Source organism: Aptenodytes patagonicus, chromosome 4, assembly GCF_965638725.1.
Source record: "Aptenodytes patagonicus chromosome 4, bAptPat1.pri.cur, whole genome shotgun sequence".
Classification (NCBI taxonomy): Eukaryota; Metazoa; Chordata; class Aves; order Sphenisciformes; family Spheniscidae; genus Aptenodytes; species Aptenodytes patagonicus.
In genome coordinates this window covers 50,436,418-50,454,057 of record NC_134952.1, presented here as the reverse complement: position 1 = coordinate 50,454,057, position 17,640 = coordinate 50,436,418, and the positions used below count along the sequence as shown (strand labels likewise).

Genomic DNA, 17,640 nt, shown 5'->3' with positions numbered 1-17,640 from the left:
TTCTGTTGAGGATGGTATTAAATATCTCTGTGGGTTCTTCCCCTTCTAAAAAGTGGTATTGGAACTCACTGTAAAGGCTGAGATGACTGTGGATGAGGAAGGAATTGAAAGGCAAAAAGATTGGTCCGTACTTCTTCAGTTTCATTTTTTGAAATGCTACTGGGAAAAATTTAACTCTTTCCCCTCATTCAAAAGTTAAACAGATTTCTGAATCTGCAGAATATTTCCTCTACGGAGTGCCTGTGTCCTGTTTTTCTGAATTGCATGCATTACCACTCTTGAATCCTCTGGAATATCAAGGGGTTCACATGTGTTTCGTTTTAGGCATCGTCATATCTAGGGATGCCAGTGGGACTGACTGCAAGATAAGCTTCCTTTCTGGCTGACTTGTGCTTTTTGCTGTCTTTAACCTGTCCTTAAAATGACCAAGAAATACAGCTTTAAAATAACTGCATTAATCCAAGCAATTGCTTAATTTTAGCAATTATATTGCAATTATCATTGCCTCCTTCTGTGAGGTGTCTTTCAGCTTGAGCTTCAGTCAGAAAGCTACCAAGAGCAAACAACAGTCCTTTCAAAGCAAGAAGCCTCCTTTAAACGTGCCACATTGCTGATCTTGACAAGCACGCAGAAAAGAACAAGCGAAGGCACAGAAATTGTCAAGGCCTGCTGTTCATCCAGACACTGGGTACTATGCAATATTGCCTCACAACAGATTTTGTTCCTTGTGTGCAAATAGAATCACAGTGTGCAAGCTATATTTTAATCCATGTCGTAGACAGGGTCAACACAAAGGCCCTGGTAGAGCACTGGGTTGCAGTCAGGCAGCTGTGACTTTTAACAGAAATCAGGGAGTCCTTGCTCAAGGAATGAGGCAGCATATTCATGACTTTTAGAGCAATAAGAAGACTGAATGCTGAAGGAAGTGTTGTGGTTTGGGTTTTTTTTTAAATTACAGTTAAAAAATATAGACCAAAAAGCAGACGGAGATGGAACTGATTTCATATTACTATAAAAATATCATAGTGATACTGGATCCAGGTTATAGAGATTTTAATTTTATTTCATTCTGCATATATTCAGAAAACCTTTACTAATTTAGATAGCATTGGTATTGCTTTTGCATATACATTTTTCTTTATTTATTTGCTTGAGATAGAATATACAATATCCCCAAACTTCTTTGCTGGCTAGGTAATATTTCAAAAGACTTTAAGTTCCTTCCCTCCAGTTAACATTTGCAAGAAATCTATCTAGACATTTTTCTTTGCAAATTAAAAAGATATAATTTAGTTGATTTTAGACTCACATTGAATAAAAAATTAAATGCCATATTTAGTTCTCAGTCTTGTCCTTTGCACTTCCATATTAATTACAAGTAGGTTCTTATGTAGATTTTTCCCCGTAACTTTACAGTTGCTGTATAAACACACAATCTCATACAAATATTTTCTTACGGAGAATTTAAGTATGTGCAGAACTCATAACAAATATACATTTCTGAAGCATTTTAGCATTCCATGAATTCCATTTTTTTTTTCAAATCAGTGAGAGCGCATTGAACAGAACTCCATTCTTTCAGTATGCATTAGTTTAGTAGGTTTGCTTGAATTTTATAGACCACACAGAAATTTGTGATAGCATTGGTGCTTTCACTCTGCAGTGAGCCATTTGTCTATGGACTTGTTCGTTGTTCTTGCCTTTAATAAGAACCTTTGTACGCTCAGTCTAGTGATATTGTCTGTTACCCATTTTTACCCAGGTACTTATATGTGTGATTGACTGAAGAATTACTCTGGGATTATTTTGACCCCCAGTTCAGTTTTCTTAGGCTGCTATAAAATGGCACGACATAATTAAATCCAGACATGGGGGTGGTTTGGTTCTGATTACATGACAGCTTTAGCCATATGCTACTTGGATCAGGGGACTTTTATATTTTAATTGGGTTCTCCTGCATGGCTAAAGTTTGTAACGTCTTTTGATATTAACGTCTTCTTTAACTCTCCTACTGTTCAGAATGCCTCTATAACAGAGCTTTACTTGAGAACTAGCATGGCCCTATTTTTATAGGGGAGTGGGTAATCACCAGGAACCTGACTTGAGAACACCTGGAATTCATTAAAATTCCCTCTTACTAGCCTGTTATATGAGGATACTGAAAACTTGGTCTGTCGCGTTTGCTTGCAGGCTTCTATAAGTACACATCACCGTCTTTTAAAAGTATTTGTTCATTCAAATGGATGATTTTGACCTTTGTTGTGCCGCTGCATTTCCATTTCAAATGTTTAAATTATTTAAGTGTTTCCACATGCTAGGTAACTAGCATACTTTCTCTAGGCTTGCTGGGTAGAAAGGGGGTGTAGAAGTAAGCTGGTTATAGCATTTTTCTTTGTATCCCCCTCACTCCGATTCAGCAAGTAGGCAGATGACATAAAACACATGGGTAGTCTCATTCAAGGAGAGGTAAACTGCTGATCTACATTGGGAGTGGGGAGGGACAAGTCACATCTGCACCGTGAGGCACAGGCCACTCTGACCGTTATTCAGGGTAAGTGTGTGTGAAGGGAGTTAATTCCTTTTAGTTCCTGAATAAATCCATGGCTGACCTCATTGATGTGACAGTGAAATCAGCGGGAGTTCTCATATGCTTAAAAGGCAGGCACGTATTAAAGTGCTTTCTTTGAACCAAGGTCACTGCATTGCTAATCTGAGCATTTTTCCTGTGATGGGCAAATACCTCCTGGTCTCTGAGCACCCTTTGCTCTTGTTGATGCAGAGGTTTGGTTCTGTGCCAAAGAAGCAAATGGGAGATACTTACTGCTAAGTTCAAGATGAATAGGGTTTATAATGAGAGCAGGAGCCACTGCTATCTTGAAGGTAGTCTTCTAATTAATCATATCTATTTGTAGTATGACAGCAAGGTCTTCACAAAAGAGTTCTTTTGAATATCTCCCTTGAGTTCTTCTGTGTAAGCAGGGGCATCTCAGCCCACAGAGAAGCGTGAGGAACTAGGGAAGTGATTTCTTTTTCCCTGTGAACAAGCCCACATTGCAAAGGCCACACCTAATAAGGGAGATGGTGTGTTTTTTCATACCAATTTGTCTGTTCCGAAGATACTGCTGGAAATGTTTATACTGTTATCTAGAAAAGCATTCCTTGGAGACGAGTCATCTTGTAATTTGGAATTAGGGTGGATGTGTGTGCTGCTGGTGTCAGTGGCTCTTTTTGGAAGTACCTGACACTCTGAATATAGGTCTGCTCCAAAGCCAAAACATTTGTCCTTCTGAAATATTTTTGTGAACTCTAAAGCTAATCATAGCTAAGGGGTGTTTCAGCACTGTTTGAAAAATCCCACTAGAAGTGCATGAATCATCCCTGAACAACAGTGGAATTTAAATGTTGTGGCTAGATTCATTCACAGAATTTAATAGAGAAATGCCTGTAGTGTAGTATAGCACGGTTCAAAGTAGCTTATAGCCAGCTTGGGCATAGAAGCCCAGTTATGGCTGCATGGTGTCCAAGACAGGCTAATTTGCTTTGCTTCTTGACTGAGTTCTCTAGTACTTTAGCAGCACATATACTAGACAGCTATTTTAGAGCTAGCTTTGATATTTCTTGCTACCCTGCTGTTACAGTGCAGTCTAGACAAACCTTGAGGCTCAAAAACTGTCAGACTACCAGACTGCCAGGTGAGATGGGAAATTGAGGCCCTTAGTTTGCAAGTAAGGTAGAGCACACCTGAATGCAAATGAAAGGCATGTACAAAGAGTAGTTTGTACTTGAAAGGTCTCCTCTGAGCTCTGTGGCAATTGGGGCCTGTGAACCACCTCTTACCAGGACACGGAACTCAAGGAAAATAGGGAGAAAACTTGCAGAGATGGAATTTAAGTGTGTAGGTTTACTGTGCTCTGCATCCCCAAAGTTAATCTTTACCCACAGTGCATGTATTTTTGGAGGTGCCTCTCCTTTTATTAGTATATTTGTGTTATGTTTGGAATGAGTGACCTTAGAGGTGGCAGGAAATTTTAAATAAAACTTATCCTGCCAAAGTAGTTATCCTGTTTATTGGCTTTCGAAGGATGTATTTCTCAAATCAATAATGAAAGTAGTAACCGTTTGTATGTCCAAAATTACTTCAGTGAGAGCTTCAAAGCACTGTAAATGTATCCACACAGTACTCCTGTGAAATAGGTAAGACATAATATTACCACTTTATAGAGGGGTATAAAAGGTGAAATCACTAGTCTGGATCTAACTAGAACACCGGTGATAGTCAGATAGGGTAGAAATAATATGACAGCTGTTGATGTACATCAGCTATATAACTTGTTTCTTTCCACACAGCTTCTAATGCTATAAGGTTTGTATTTTCGATTACAGTTACAATTTTATAATAGTCAGCTGCTTTTCCACTCCTGTGAAGTAGAGAAGCAAGTCTCTGTGTGCAATGTGGCATTATTTACACTATTAAGTTCCAGGCAGGTATCTCTGTTTGATCTGATCCTTGGTGTGGTGTTACTGATGAGCTTGGAGGAGACATGACAAACCTTGAAGAGAGGCATATTCCGGATGGGGAGCTGACAGATTAGGGGGAGATCCCAGCAATCATTCATCAGTGCAGGAAGGAGTGGTGTAAGCCTGACCTTTCTGTGTAGAGCGCCATGAAGAGCGAGGTGCTGACAGTAGTTGTTTCGCTAAGCCATTTGGAGCACAGGGATATTTCCTGTCATCAGATGTGGCCTCCAGGGGTTAGACACATCCCCAGAGCCTTTTCTGGCATTTGCTAGACCTCATGAGGCACCACCAAAGGGTTAAATAGTTCCACAGTGTGTTGCTCGCTCTCTAATTAGGAAACGGTCCAAGAGCTCAAAGTTCAAAATGCACATAGTCTGACCTGGGACTAAGCCCAAGTTCCCATTGATTGCAGCCTCATATGTTAGTGTGCTGCATCTGCACGTGGTCTCTTCCCATTGCCATTTGTGCCATTCGTTTTCCTTTTTTAAAGAAAAATGAAACAATTCATCTACAGAGTTTCACTTGTTTTGTCACTGTCCAAAGGCTTTCATTGCTTGAGCTTGTGTGCTTTCTGGGAATAACTTGTGACCCACTTTATGATTGAAACCAAGCCAGTAAAACATGACAAAAATCTTCTCACTCCACTCCATTCTGCAGCATCTGCGGCTGCTGCTGGAGAAGCAGGAGAGGTCTCCTCCCAGCAGAGGCGTAGATATGAACTGGTCAAGCTGAGCCTCAGGGGGCCTGAGGTTCCTTCTTGGCCCCCAAAGGAGAAGCAGAGGACAGGCAAAGTGGCATCCAGCTGGGATTGTGTTTTGAGAAGAAAGGGCAGAGCGAGGCTAGACTGAGGCCACAAAGAGGGAAGGGAAAAAAACAGTTTTACCAAGCGAAGAATAAACGGTAGAAGCCAGATGAATGGATGGTAATATGGAAGGGGACAGAGTCAAAATGTTACCCCATGGAGCCTGCAACCTAGGGAGCGGGTAAAATTAAGTTCTGGTGATTCATAACCCAAATACTTTCTGTTTTCAGATGCAGAAAACTTACATGTTTCCTTTTTTTTGCCTGTCAGAATCTTTCCCCTACCTAATTTTTTTCCTAGGAAATCAAATTACTATGTTTTCAGAAACTTGCATTTCATTAAAATAAAGCCTCACCTTCCTTTGAAAATACATTTCAATAAAACATTTTAGTGCTTGCTGGAAATCAAACAAGGGGTTACAGGAGCTTTTGGGACCTTCTGTTTAAGAGTGGCATGGTTTTGGGGCTCATAGTTTTAGGTCTCACCCCAGCATGGATGGTAGGTTCTGGGAATGACATCCAGCTTTCTGCTTATGAAAAAGGAGGTGGTGATTCTGGTCTCCACCTCTTTCCCTCTCCTGCTTTCAGCCACATGTGTTTACTCCTTCCCTCTGCTGGCTCTTGCGCTGTTTAACATGGCAGGGAGATGAGTCAGATCATTAACCTGTCTGAAAAACATATCCAGCAAGACAAATTTGGTCTGTGAGCTTTCACACCGTTCCTGGAACATGTGTAAGGGAGGGGGCAAGCCTGTGCAGCTGGAAATGGTGATGAGGAGAGGGGGAAGGATGACTTCTTTGGTAAAAGCTGTTAAATCAGCTTGGCCATCTCACTTAGCTGGTGCCTGGGTTGGTGCCATTGGCAGTGCTGGTAACAATTTTCCTGCGTCATACAAGGCTTAAGGACAAAGAGGCAGCTTCATCCTTGGCATAATTCTATGAGTGGAGTCACAGGAGTTATACCCAGGGTGACTTTGTCTAAAGTGTGCCTTTTCAACATAGTCCACTAAATCAGCTCATTCTTGCTCTCTCTTTTGTTTCTTTATTTGTGGCTACACTGAATTAGCATCTTAAATAAATTGCCATGGGAATCAGAGATGCAATAGCTAGCTTGCTTTCTCTTGTGCATCTACAAACAGTCTTTTCGCAGCAGTCTTTTCACAATCTCATGTACAGTGTTTGGGTACTTGATCCATATCCATCAAGGGCTTTTGATGCCTGTCCTGTTCCGTAAATAATCTAACAGTGTAAGGTGCATAACATATAGTATATGGTTGATTGATAGAAAATTTCTAGCACATATAATTTATATATGCAGATGAAACATCTCTCTTTCTGGAGTGACTTGTTGCCTATTTATTGCTCCTTACTCTCATTCTGATACATTATTTCTGTATTTCGTGACATGTAGATTGTAGAAAAGAAAGAATAGATGATTTGATGAAGCAGGGCATTCTCTGCATAGAAGACAAGGTAAAAAAAGAGAGCTTTGTAGGAAGAGAGAAGGCTGAAAAGACAGGCCTTGTGATGAAGAGAGCTGTGGGAGCGGATCAATAAGAAAGGAGAAACTCTGAAAAGGCCTTGAAGCTCAGCACAAGAAAGCATGGCTTTCATGGGGATGTAGGCAATGTGGCTGGGGTACGGAACAAACGATGACCTCAGTTGTTGAATTTTCTGTGGAGAGCTATGTAGGTATATTGGGAATAATATCCAGGCTCAGTAATCAAAATAATTAAAGTAATCAAATACTGTGATCACATGGTGGATCTGGGCAGAGATTTACGTGTTAAAAATAGTAGAGGAAGAGAGCTCTGGTAAAATAATGTTGTTAATGTGGATAGCACAGGGTTAACTAAGCAGCAAATCTGGATAAAAGTGTAGGCAGTGTAGGTTATATATTTGGGTGGCAGCTGATGGAGCCGTGCAATTGCACCAGAATCTCAGATATCATTGAAAAACGTGCCTAGTATGTCTCACTGTGAAGAAAAACTTGCAAACGTGACCCCAGCACATTGTGATGCAGCGATATGTGCCAGAACTCGCGCGCAGCCTGTCAGCAGAAGCCTGAGAGCTGCGATATGCCTGCCCATCTGAACGAGGTGCTAACTTCAGCATCTGCTTCTGCAGGGGGCTCAGCTCCTTTACCAAAGCAGAGGGGGAGGGAAATGACTTGTGCCAAGACTATACAGTAATGAATGTAGTGTGATTGAACTGCTTTAATTTGCCCCCAGAAAAGGATCTTAAAATCGGGAGCTGTCAAGGTATTTAATACAGTGTGCCTAAAACACAGGGTAAAATATGGGGCCAGAGAAAAGCAGAAAGCTGAAAAACAGAAATGCATGCTTATAAATCATTGACATAAAAGTAGTACAGGAACCTGCACAAACGAATAGTAAAAGCTAGATAGAATATACAAGAGGTAGGATGCCTTGGGAGTGTGAGAGAGGAAGAAGTAGATGCTGGGAGAAGAATTAATCAGAAAGGTCAGAGAAAAAACAGTGAAAGCCAAAAAGATGGCATGTTTTTTACGGAGGATTTTAATTATTTCCAAAGCAGAAAAGGGCTCAAAGAGGCTGAGACTGAAGTACAAAGCATGATACTTATGCAGGGAGTTATTATAAGAGACTTGAAACTGATTTTGGTGGCAGACAGGCCTCACAGCCAAACTAGGGGCATAAGAAAGTAGGATGGACCTGGGATGAAATGGGATCAGCAGCTGTAAGCAGGGCATTCAATTAACTAGGAACAATTCAAACAACAAAGGAGAGAGGAACCTGGGGAGACAGGTGGGATCATAGATGGTTGAGGCAAGATCAGGAGGAGCTTAAATTTCAGGGAGTATTCACTCCATGCAATACCTCTTCTGTCTCTTTGTTAAGATCACTAAACTTACAGAGAAGTATTTGCTTCTGTGCTACATTACCTTTCCTTGAAATGACGGGGGAGGGGGAACAGGGGGACAGGACAGGGTGGGCACAGTGTGGTGCTGAAGAGAGGGAATACCCAACACCTCCACTTTTGACAGCAGTAAGTAGCTAGATCAGCTTGGTTGTCTCACAGAACCTTACCCTAAGGTGCCTATGTTGTGACCGTGCTCTTTTGGGGAGATCAAGACCAAAAGAACAAGCGGTTAAGATGGAGGTGAAGAGAAGCAATCATAGGAGGATCAATGAAGGTTGGGGGGTCAGGTCAAGAAGGTCAGGGTAAGACGTTTGTGACAGAGAAGTGAGAAACACCAGTGTCAGCAAATGAAGTGTGTTAGGAAGGATGAGAATAAGAAAAAGGGTGGAGAGAAGAAAAATCAGAGACTTTGCAAGTGAAACTTCTTTACAGTAAATATGGGCTAAACTTAATTCACAGATTTTTTGTTAGTTTGTTTAATTGACCTAAAAGGAACAATGCATTGGAGATGCCTGTGAGTTTTCTAAAAGCGTTTGTATGAATACACAGCAAATATGTGCTGTTCCTGAAGTGACTTACTGTTTTTTTTCCTTCCATCTTAAGCATTTTACTGCCTAACAGTAAACCGTCAAGCACTAGTTCTTCCTAGTCAGTCCCTCTTGTTCCCGTACTTAAGAATGAAACACAGTATCTTGAACACCCAGAATGCGAAGAAGCTAATCATTGGCTTGCATTGTGGCTGGCAGGGCAGGCCCGCCTCTTTGGCTTGTGCTGACAAGCTGTTTATGTTTGTGCAAGGCCACCCTTTAACTCAGGCGCCTGATGGCCGTAATGGGACCAACTGTCTGAATGCTGCAGGGAGCTAAATCTTCTGATCAGAGGCACAGTGAATTTCAGTCCCTAACATTCCTGCGTGGACTCTATGGAACACTAGTAAGTAGCCTTCTGTCTCGTTGTGGCTTTTCTCATAAGACTAAGAGCATGTTTTAGCAAGGCAGGTAGGCGCTGTCATTCAGAGAGGCAGCTATTAAAGTATTTTCCTCTGCCTTAAGTAAAAGAGCAGCTACTTTGTATGCACTGTCATGACTACAAGGACTACACTATTTCAGTCTCAAATGAGACCTTCCTGGGAGGCAAGAGGAAGTTAATAGGGACACAACCCATTTAAAGTTGCCAGGTTATTTTTTTCATATGACTTTAATTAATCTGCATCTAGTTCTCATTTTTAGCTGCATGTCCAGTATTTGATCATCCAGTCGTGTTTCAAACAGCAGCAGTTTTTGCAAGGTCGTAAGTAGCGTTGTTCGGAAAAGCATGAAAGGGCTAGAAATGGGATACTATACAATGAATGCTCCCAAAAATGCTGATAGGTGCTGTCATATTCTGAGATATACACATAGCAGTAGAAAAAGTGAAGTCATGTTCAGACATTTCAGTCCTCTTTGCTGGCTGCTATTAGGAAATGTTCACAGCTCCACAAAGCAAAAGACTGCAGAGATGGAACCGAGCCTGATTTTTTGGGTCTTTAATATGTCCTTTCTAATGTTCAGAATTTTAAATAAAATATTCCATGTTTGGACAGTATTCTTCAACTTAATCCTGCATTGCAAATATTGATGGACTTTTCACACTTCCTCTTTTACCCTTTACACCAGCAAAGAAAAACTTAATGTCCCTGTCAGAGCTGGATACCATGCAGAATCTCAGAACTAGTCTGCCCCTGAAGTTTTGGCAAGTCTGTGTCTAGATTTCATGTGGTAGCTGAGGAGCTCATCTATAGATCTGATTTTATAAATGAAGAAAATAAAGATATGACAGATTAAGTGACTTTGCCGTGACCATAGAGCAAAGTAAGTGTCAGCACTCAACAGTCTATTACTGAGGTCACTGTACTATATTATTTATTTTTCTTCCTTTCATTTATTTTACAAAATCCTATCAGACAGTGTGATTAGTAATTTCTAGGGATGACTGTGTGCACCTCACAGGGTTCAGATTGGCTAAGAGAAGTACCTCATGATTTGGCTGCTTATCCAAACTACTCTGAGCTCAAAACTGGGTGGGAAGCCTCAAGCAGAGTAGGCTGCAGCAATATTTTTAGTTCTTCCTTCTTTTGGCATGGCTGGAAATGTCCCATATGGCAGTATGACAGCACTTCGATATTGCCAGGATGGTCCTTTCTCCAGGGTACTACTTCTTCAGCTCTCTTCTGAACCAGAAGTGCCAGGATCTCCAGAAAATTCAGCTCAGGCTTTGAGCTCAAGATACCTGGGGGGAAAAAAAGAAGCTGTCACTGTAAGTAAGCATGGTCACTATGCGACTCTTTAAAATCACAGGAACAACCTTACTTCTAAGTTTCAATCAGATCTTTGTTAGCCTTGAGTCATGCCAAAAAAATAAAAGTAAATCTGAAGCAAGGCCTGATGCCATGTTCTTTTCAGCTTGTCTAACTTGCCCTCTATGGATGCACCCAATAGGGGGATGCCCTGGGGGTTATGCCCTTGTCTCTGCCATGCCCCTTGTGTTTTGGGGCTGTGCACAGCTTCTGCAGACAGCCCTGATGCAGTCTGAAGACCTTTGGCTCAACTCTCCTACTCATCCGTAATGCTTTTAAGGACTGCATCATTCAATGAGTCTTGAATTGCAGAGAGCCAGTCAAGCAATATTATCTGTGGGAAGCAGTGGCTGAGAGACAGTTAGACAGAAACTGGTGAAATTATGGGCAGCTATTGTACTTAGTACATTTTAACTAGATGGGTCTTGATGCTCACAATTGTTCAGCTCTGAGACTGAGCCTCCTCTACAGCAGTACAGTGCATGCATGGTAGTGTATGAACTACAGCTAATTACAGCAATAACTGCTTCTATGCCAGGCTGTGAACACAAGCCATAGGTTTTCAGTCACTCTCTCTAAGTAGCAGATAGATACTAAGCCTTGATTAGTAACGATGAAAATGAAATTGTTTTTTGTCTACAGATTAAGAAAGCAGGATCTCAGTACTTAAGTAACAATGAAAGCCATGAGATACACATCAGGCATAAATACACACCTAGGAGTTTTTGCTGTGCTCTCTCAGTACATAGTTTGGAATAATCAATATGCTTACCACATTGTCTCTCTCTTGACTAAAGAAAGAACTCCCTTGTGCATCACAAGCTCAGCACATCATGGCTTGCTCTGTAGGGGCAGACTGTGCCTGTTTGATTTACATCAGGGTAAACAGGCAGAAGATTAAAATTGATTTGTCTTCCTCCCAGAGAGATAATTTTCAAGATGTATTCACAGGGCTTGCTGAAACAGGGCGCTGAATCAACATCCTTCATAAAAAAACCTGACTACTCTGAACTGCATATGCTATAATTGTACTCTGTGATTCTGAGATGGTAGGCAGTTTGTGAAAACAAAATGATTTACTAATACTCATTAACTGACCTTTCAGATAGCCTGGGAAGCAGATAAGCATATCATCCTCAATCTACAAAAGAGGGAAATTAAATCTGCAAGAAAGCTGGAAATAGAACTAAGATCTGCTTCCCAGGGCTGTGTTTTTACTGCATTTCATTTTCTTCCACTGACTCTGTAGGTGCACTGTGTGTTGACTGTGGGATCCTTTGCCAACATTTTCCTGTGGTTGAGTCTTTAGTCTGCAGGCACATTTGCAATGTAGCTATTGTTCAGTTATTCAGCAGTTAATGGAAGGTATCAATTTGGGGTTGACTGAAACCCTGACCTCTTACCGTGACCTCTTACCAGGACTTCCCAAATATACTTATGTTTACCAGATTACAAAGCCTGTAACATTGAATCTGATCTACTAGATTTCCCCTTCTTTGCCCTTGAGAATGTCAGAGCAGCTCCCAGAACTGATTGATCTCTTGGGAAAGAACAGCTCTCTAGATTAATAAGAGTTTTGAGTTACCGGAGCGTTAATTCCCGACACTCTGAGTATTTGAATTCTTAGTGAAAGCGGGAGGCTTTAAGGGTGCTTTTCATCTCAGGGATTCAGCTTATTAGCAGGCGCTCTGCTGATGTGTCCTATATGCTTGACACACATCAATTAAGGTTATGATAAGAGAGCACCTGTGAGTAAAATACCACATGTGCCCCCCTCCCATCAGCTGTTTGAGTCTGACCAGAAAACTGAACTGCCAGGTAACAGGAAAAAGTCTAAGTGCCTGAAAGAAGCAGTGGCAGCCTTCTGTCGGGTTTGGATAGACTTCCTTGTAAAATCACTCACCACCAGTACTCAGGTCTCCATAGGGATAGGGGCTGAGATTTGCGAACAAGCCCTCCTGAGCCTCCTTGGATAAGTTGTCCTCTCTCTTAAATCCGAACCCTCTGACTAATATCCTCCATGCTAATATCCTCCACTTTCACCCACAGCTGTGAAAGCTTTCAAATCTTTCATTGTGGTTTTTTTTCCAGGTCCATTTTCCTAGGTATTAGACCCTTTTCTAGGTAAGGGATGTTGTTGCCAGTAAAGTGGAACATACTGGTTGGTTCTAAAAAATGGAAAACGCTAAGCATGCAGCCTTTTCTGTTAAAAAAGAAAAAGCAGCAGGGTTGTAGTACTCAGATCTCACTCATACATCAAGAGCAGAGGGTCTCCTTCAACTGTGTGCATTTTATTTTGGTGGTGTTACTCAGAGAAAGCACTGCACTTAGGAAAGAAAACGATTGCAAGGCAGGTTATACGTGCAAAATTCACCCCAGCAGAATAGAGGAAGTTTCTCAACCAGGAATTTGCCACAGGGCCAGTTCTGTAGGGTGGCCTGCCTGAAATATAATAGAAAACACAGATCAAGACAGAAAGAAAAGGGACCACTTCCTACCTTCCTTGCCTGTGGCAGAGAGTGAATTGCAGTGGCTAAGTGGTCTTCAGGTCTGTGCTGCCTTAAATCTGTATCTACGAGAGTCTACTGGTTTCTGTGACTTCTTTCCCTCCTGTCGGCCTATGCTCGGCCTCCCAGCTGGCCAGCAACGCTGAAAGAAACAAGCATCAGGGGCACACAGATACTTGTACTGGCTGTGCTCTGTTCCTATGCTGGGAAGATGTTCCCTTGAACTCCATAGGCAAACCCTAAGCTTTCTTCTTACTGCAGTCACTGCCTTACAGAACAGGCTCTCTGCATTTCTGCATTGCTTTGATAGTGTGTAAAAGGCACAGTCTTGCAAACTACCTTCTTTTACGGTACATATAGGACTGGTATAAAATTAACTGCAGCCTCCAGATGGCCTACCCAGATTCCTCTCTCTAGCTCATCTCTCAGGCCCAGAAAGCAAATTGTATCCCAGTATGTGCTCAAGTAGGCAGGAAATACTATAGATGCCACGGCTCCTTCATCTACGAAGGAGCTTTTAAACATTTCAGTTTCCTTCCTTTTTGCCTGTGTAGTTGGGCCAAAGGTCTAAGAAAGCAGCAATTTAAGCTTGTAGCGTAAAATGTCCCTAATTGAGTGGATAGCTTGCTGTGTTCTGTCCTGGTTGCTGCTCTCTAAAAAAATTATCACGGCTGTCGTCGGCCTTTCCCTCTTATCACTGCTGGTTCACAGCATGTGAAACTGAGAAGCATAGTACCGTTAAGACTCACGGATTGCACTGCAGTTTGCCTCATGAAATCAAATCATACTGAGGCCTGCTTTCTTCCTGACCTCTTTCTCCTTACACAGCATCTTCAGTTGACACTTTACCTAATGCTCCCTAAGCTATAGTACAACCCCCTAATGTACCCTGACAGTCAGATGTTAATGTTTGTTATACTAATATCCTGGCATGGAATTCTGCAGGTCTTACTCTGGCAAAACTCCCGCTAACGGCAATAGGGGGACCGGTTACTTAAGGGCTGAAATAAGACTGTGAGAATTACAGTCTTTTCTCGTATGTGTGGTTTAATTTCTGCTTCTGACTGGGATGCTTAACTTTAGAGCGGTACCTTTGGTCATCTTTTGAATGTGTAAGAGCAAGTTGATAGGTATTTGATGAGGTTAATATTAACTCCGGCACTGCAGCGGCTGAACTTTCAGCATATTACAGTTTTCAGACATAGCCTTTGTGAGACCATCTGTCTATAGAAATCTGCTTCCTTCTCTCCGTTTTCCCCATCATTTCCTCCTGATACCCACTCTATCACTTTGAAATCTATGCTTGACACTCATATACACTTTGGGACCCAGAGCTACATCAAAACATTTCCCTGGTTCACAGTAGCTATGGAAAATGTTATGCTGTCACATTCCAATACACAGACAGGAAAATGTGAGCCAGGGCTACTGTGGCTCTGACTGCAAAAAAGAAGATACAGGAGTGGGAAGAGACGATCATGTGGGTCGAAAGAGCAGGGGCAGCATTCTTATATATGTGTGCAGGTACCTAAATTAGGGTATTCTCAGTAGAGATGTCTTGTATTCCCACCTGCCCCAAAGCCCTGCACAGCCTCGAGCCTCTCAGCCTTCCACTCTGGCTTTTAGTGTCTCCTAGCCTGAGGCCACTCATCCTTAGACCCAGTCTCCAGCTCCTGCCAGAGCATCTAGCTCCTCCCTATGGTCCATGCCCCTCTGCCTCAACCACATAGTTCACAGCCTCTTCATCTTTCTGCCACAACTCCTCTCTGCCCATCCTAGAGCTACCTTTTTTTCCCAGGCCTCCCAGATCCCATCCTCCTGAACCTCTCTGCTCCATACCATTTAAGATGCTTGTTTTCCCTGCCTCGCAGTCCTTAAAAGCTTCCCCAGAGCCCTTCACTCTGCCATATTCTCTTCCTACTCTCAGACTTCCTCACTACAGTCCAGTGTTTGCAGTCTGAGAAACAGGGGGCTGTTTTTTCTCCCCTAGAGTCTCGGGTTCTTCAGTGCAAAGGTCTCAACATATCTTCTTTTTCCTCTTTCTCATTGTACTTGAAGGCGGGGAAGTAGGACAGGTCCAGGGTAAACCAGGCACATACTAGCCCTTTGTCTGCTGTAAGAATGGATAGCTCCAGGCAAGGTCAGAGAAAGACTAAGCCAAGAAATACATAAGCATGGTATATTTTTTAGAAAATGTAGCCCTTTCTATTTCTCTTGGTAAACAAAGTGTCTAGTATTCAATACATATCTTGTGAACCAACTTCAGGCCCAGAGCTGCTTTTGAACTGTTTGCTGTGATTCTTCATGTGCTCATTTCTTTGTGTTACTGGTCACATGGTAACATTTCTGATTCTTGGATGAACGATGTTTTCAAACAAAAAGAGGGATTTGGACACATTACTTTTGGTTCAGGACTTTTCATGAATGCAGCCGTATGAAAATGTATTGCGTCAGTGTTTCCTGGATACTTACTTTTGAAAGAAAGGTTACTTACGTGAATGAAAGTTTGTGAAAAACAGTAATACTGAGACATCATGATTTTATAGGAGCTAGGGCTGATAGTTAATTTCTGAGAGTAGCAAACTATGATTCAGGGCAGTACAGAGCAGAAGCGTGAGCCTGGCACAAACTGAGTGTATGCCAGTGCTTAATGGTTGCCACAGAAGTGCGACTTAAAGCTTGAAGTAAGATTACAGTCAGGAGGATTGTGGGGCTTACCTGCTGTTTCACGGTATATTTTCATAAGCAGCTTGAGCATTTGGCTCACAGCCTTCTTTCTTCCCCTGCTCTGGTCCGTAACGCCCCACGTCTGTGTCAGCTGCAGCACTCAGCGGACCCCTGTGAGCTAATTCACCTCATTCACCTTGCAGAAAATTGATGCATTTTGTCATGGGTCAATTTTCAGTCAGGCGATGAACTGTATCTGTTCACTGGGAGTCCAACAAGCACCTCAGTGCAAGGTAAGAAGTGGCAGCGTACAGCCAGAGGGGGAAAGGGAACCTTTGAAAACAGTCTAATGTTTGTCTTTTGAAATTACATCCTTCCAATATTTGACTTTCCCTGATGAAAACCACTGGGACATAAGCATTGCATGCTGTTTGCCGTCTTGTTACTTAAAGAATACAAAGTATCCAGCCATTAACTCCTGTACTGCGGGCTTCAGGGTAGGAAAAAGGGACCACCATTCCAGCTCACTTAGAAAGGAAAAGGCTGCATGTCTCTGTCACCAAAGTGCTCAGAATGAGATCATGTGCCCCAGGCAAGCCCAGATCCCTGCAGTCACAGATGTTAGTGAGAGTTGATGGGAAAAAGTGGCTTAGTGCTATGCTTATTCTCCCTTTTTTCTGGCGACAGCCAGGGGCTACTGCAGGCTGTAGTGAAAACAGCAGCAGCCGTGTGGCGTCTCCAATGATGACATCAAGGTTATAATGCATTATGTTTTTGTCTGAGCTGCATATTTTCTTTCTGTGGAAAAGAAATGATACATTATAAAGCAAAATACATACATTATAAAGCAAGATACCAAAAGCACTGAAACAGCCCAATCCTCATCTAATGGTAGGAGCAGGCTGCAAAGGATTATCACACTATATTATCTCTTTGAAAGATCAGCTGACAATTATGTGCCTTTCTGGAGGGGGACAGGCTTTTGCCAAACTCATGTCCCTGGGCACCAAGCTGAAGGACTAAAATAAAATACGTAGTAAGTGAGGCCAGACCAGCTGACTACAAGCTTACCATCTGAACCCAGATCCAAGATATTCCATGTGCTGGCTTTAAAATGCTGGTGGTAAAATGATTTATAATATCACAGCTAATTCATCTTTAAAAAATGGGTTATTGTCAGTGCCAAAATCTACAGTATTTTATTTCATCAACAGTAAGTGAACTGAAGCTTCACCTTGAATTCCTCCAAGGGTAGATTTGTCTCAGTTTATCAGACTTGTGGTTTTTCAGTCTGTATAAAGCCTGCCAGCTTGTTTGCATCAGAAGATTCATCTAGGACTTAAACTATGACCGACTAGAAATCTGCATAAACATATTTAAAATCCTACACCAAGTAGTCTACTGCTAAAATGAAAGGTGAACACATAGCTGTGGTGCACCCCTGGCTTGTTAATCTGCCATCCTGAGCGTCTGTCATTCAGGCAATTTCACAGATTGAAATTAAATGGCAAGGTGCATCCTCCACCAAACCCAGACCTTTCACCTGTCACTTTCTCAGTATTTAAACTGCAAAAGAACAGGGTGGAAAACAGGTTGCTTTCATCTATACCTTTGCAATTCAGCAATCCCAATACAACCACACTAGACTAGATGGGAGCAGAATCCAGGCCAAGAGAGATACATATTCTGCCACCTACTGTGCATCACAACCTGTCTGTCACTGGCTGAGGAGGGGCACTTTTTCCTTGCTTCAATGAACATGCAATGAGGTTTAAAAAAACCTTTCAAGAATCTATGTACAAAGCTGCATATAAGCAGTATAATCAATATCTAAGCTGCGTCCTTCTCCACTGTTGTCCTACTAACATTGCTAACATAGTTGATCTTGGTGAAAAATCAGGGTTGTTTTCTA

General features: G+C 42.0%; 1 protein-coding gene across 8 annotated transcripts in view; it reads left to right on the top strand.

The window, feature by feature from the left end:
- The window catches only part of TRIM2 (tripartite motif containing 2), a 120,244-nt gene that overhangs the window by 33,742 nt on the left and 68,862 nt on the right, over positions 1 to 17,640 (top strand). Inside the window, exon 1 of one of the 8 annotated variants that reach the window (XM_076336666.1) lies at positions 9,047 to 9,152. The exons of 6 other annotated variants lie outside the window; for them this stretch is intronic. The gene's annotated coding sequence lies outside the window, so the exon portion shown is untranslated. Of the gene's footprint in view, positions 1 to 9,046; positions 9,153 to 10,402; positions 10,515 to 17,640 lie in introns of those variants that run through there. One more of the 8 variants, XM_076336672.1, reaches the window with a different exon arrangement.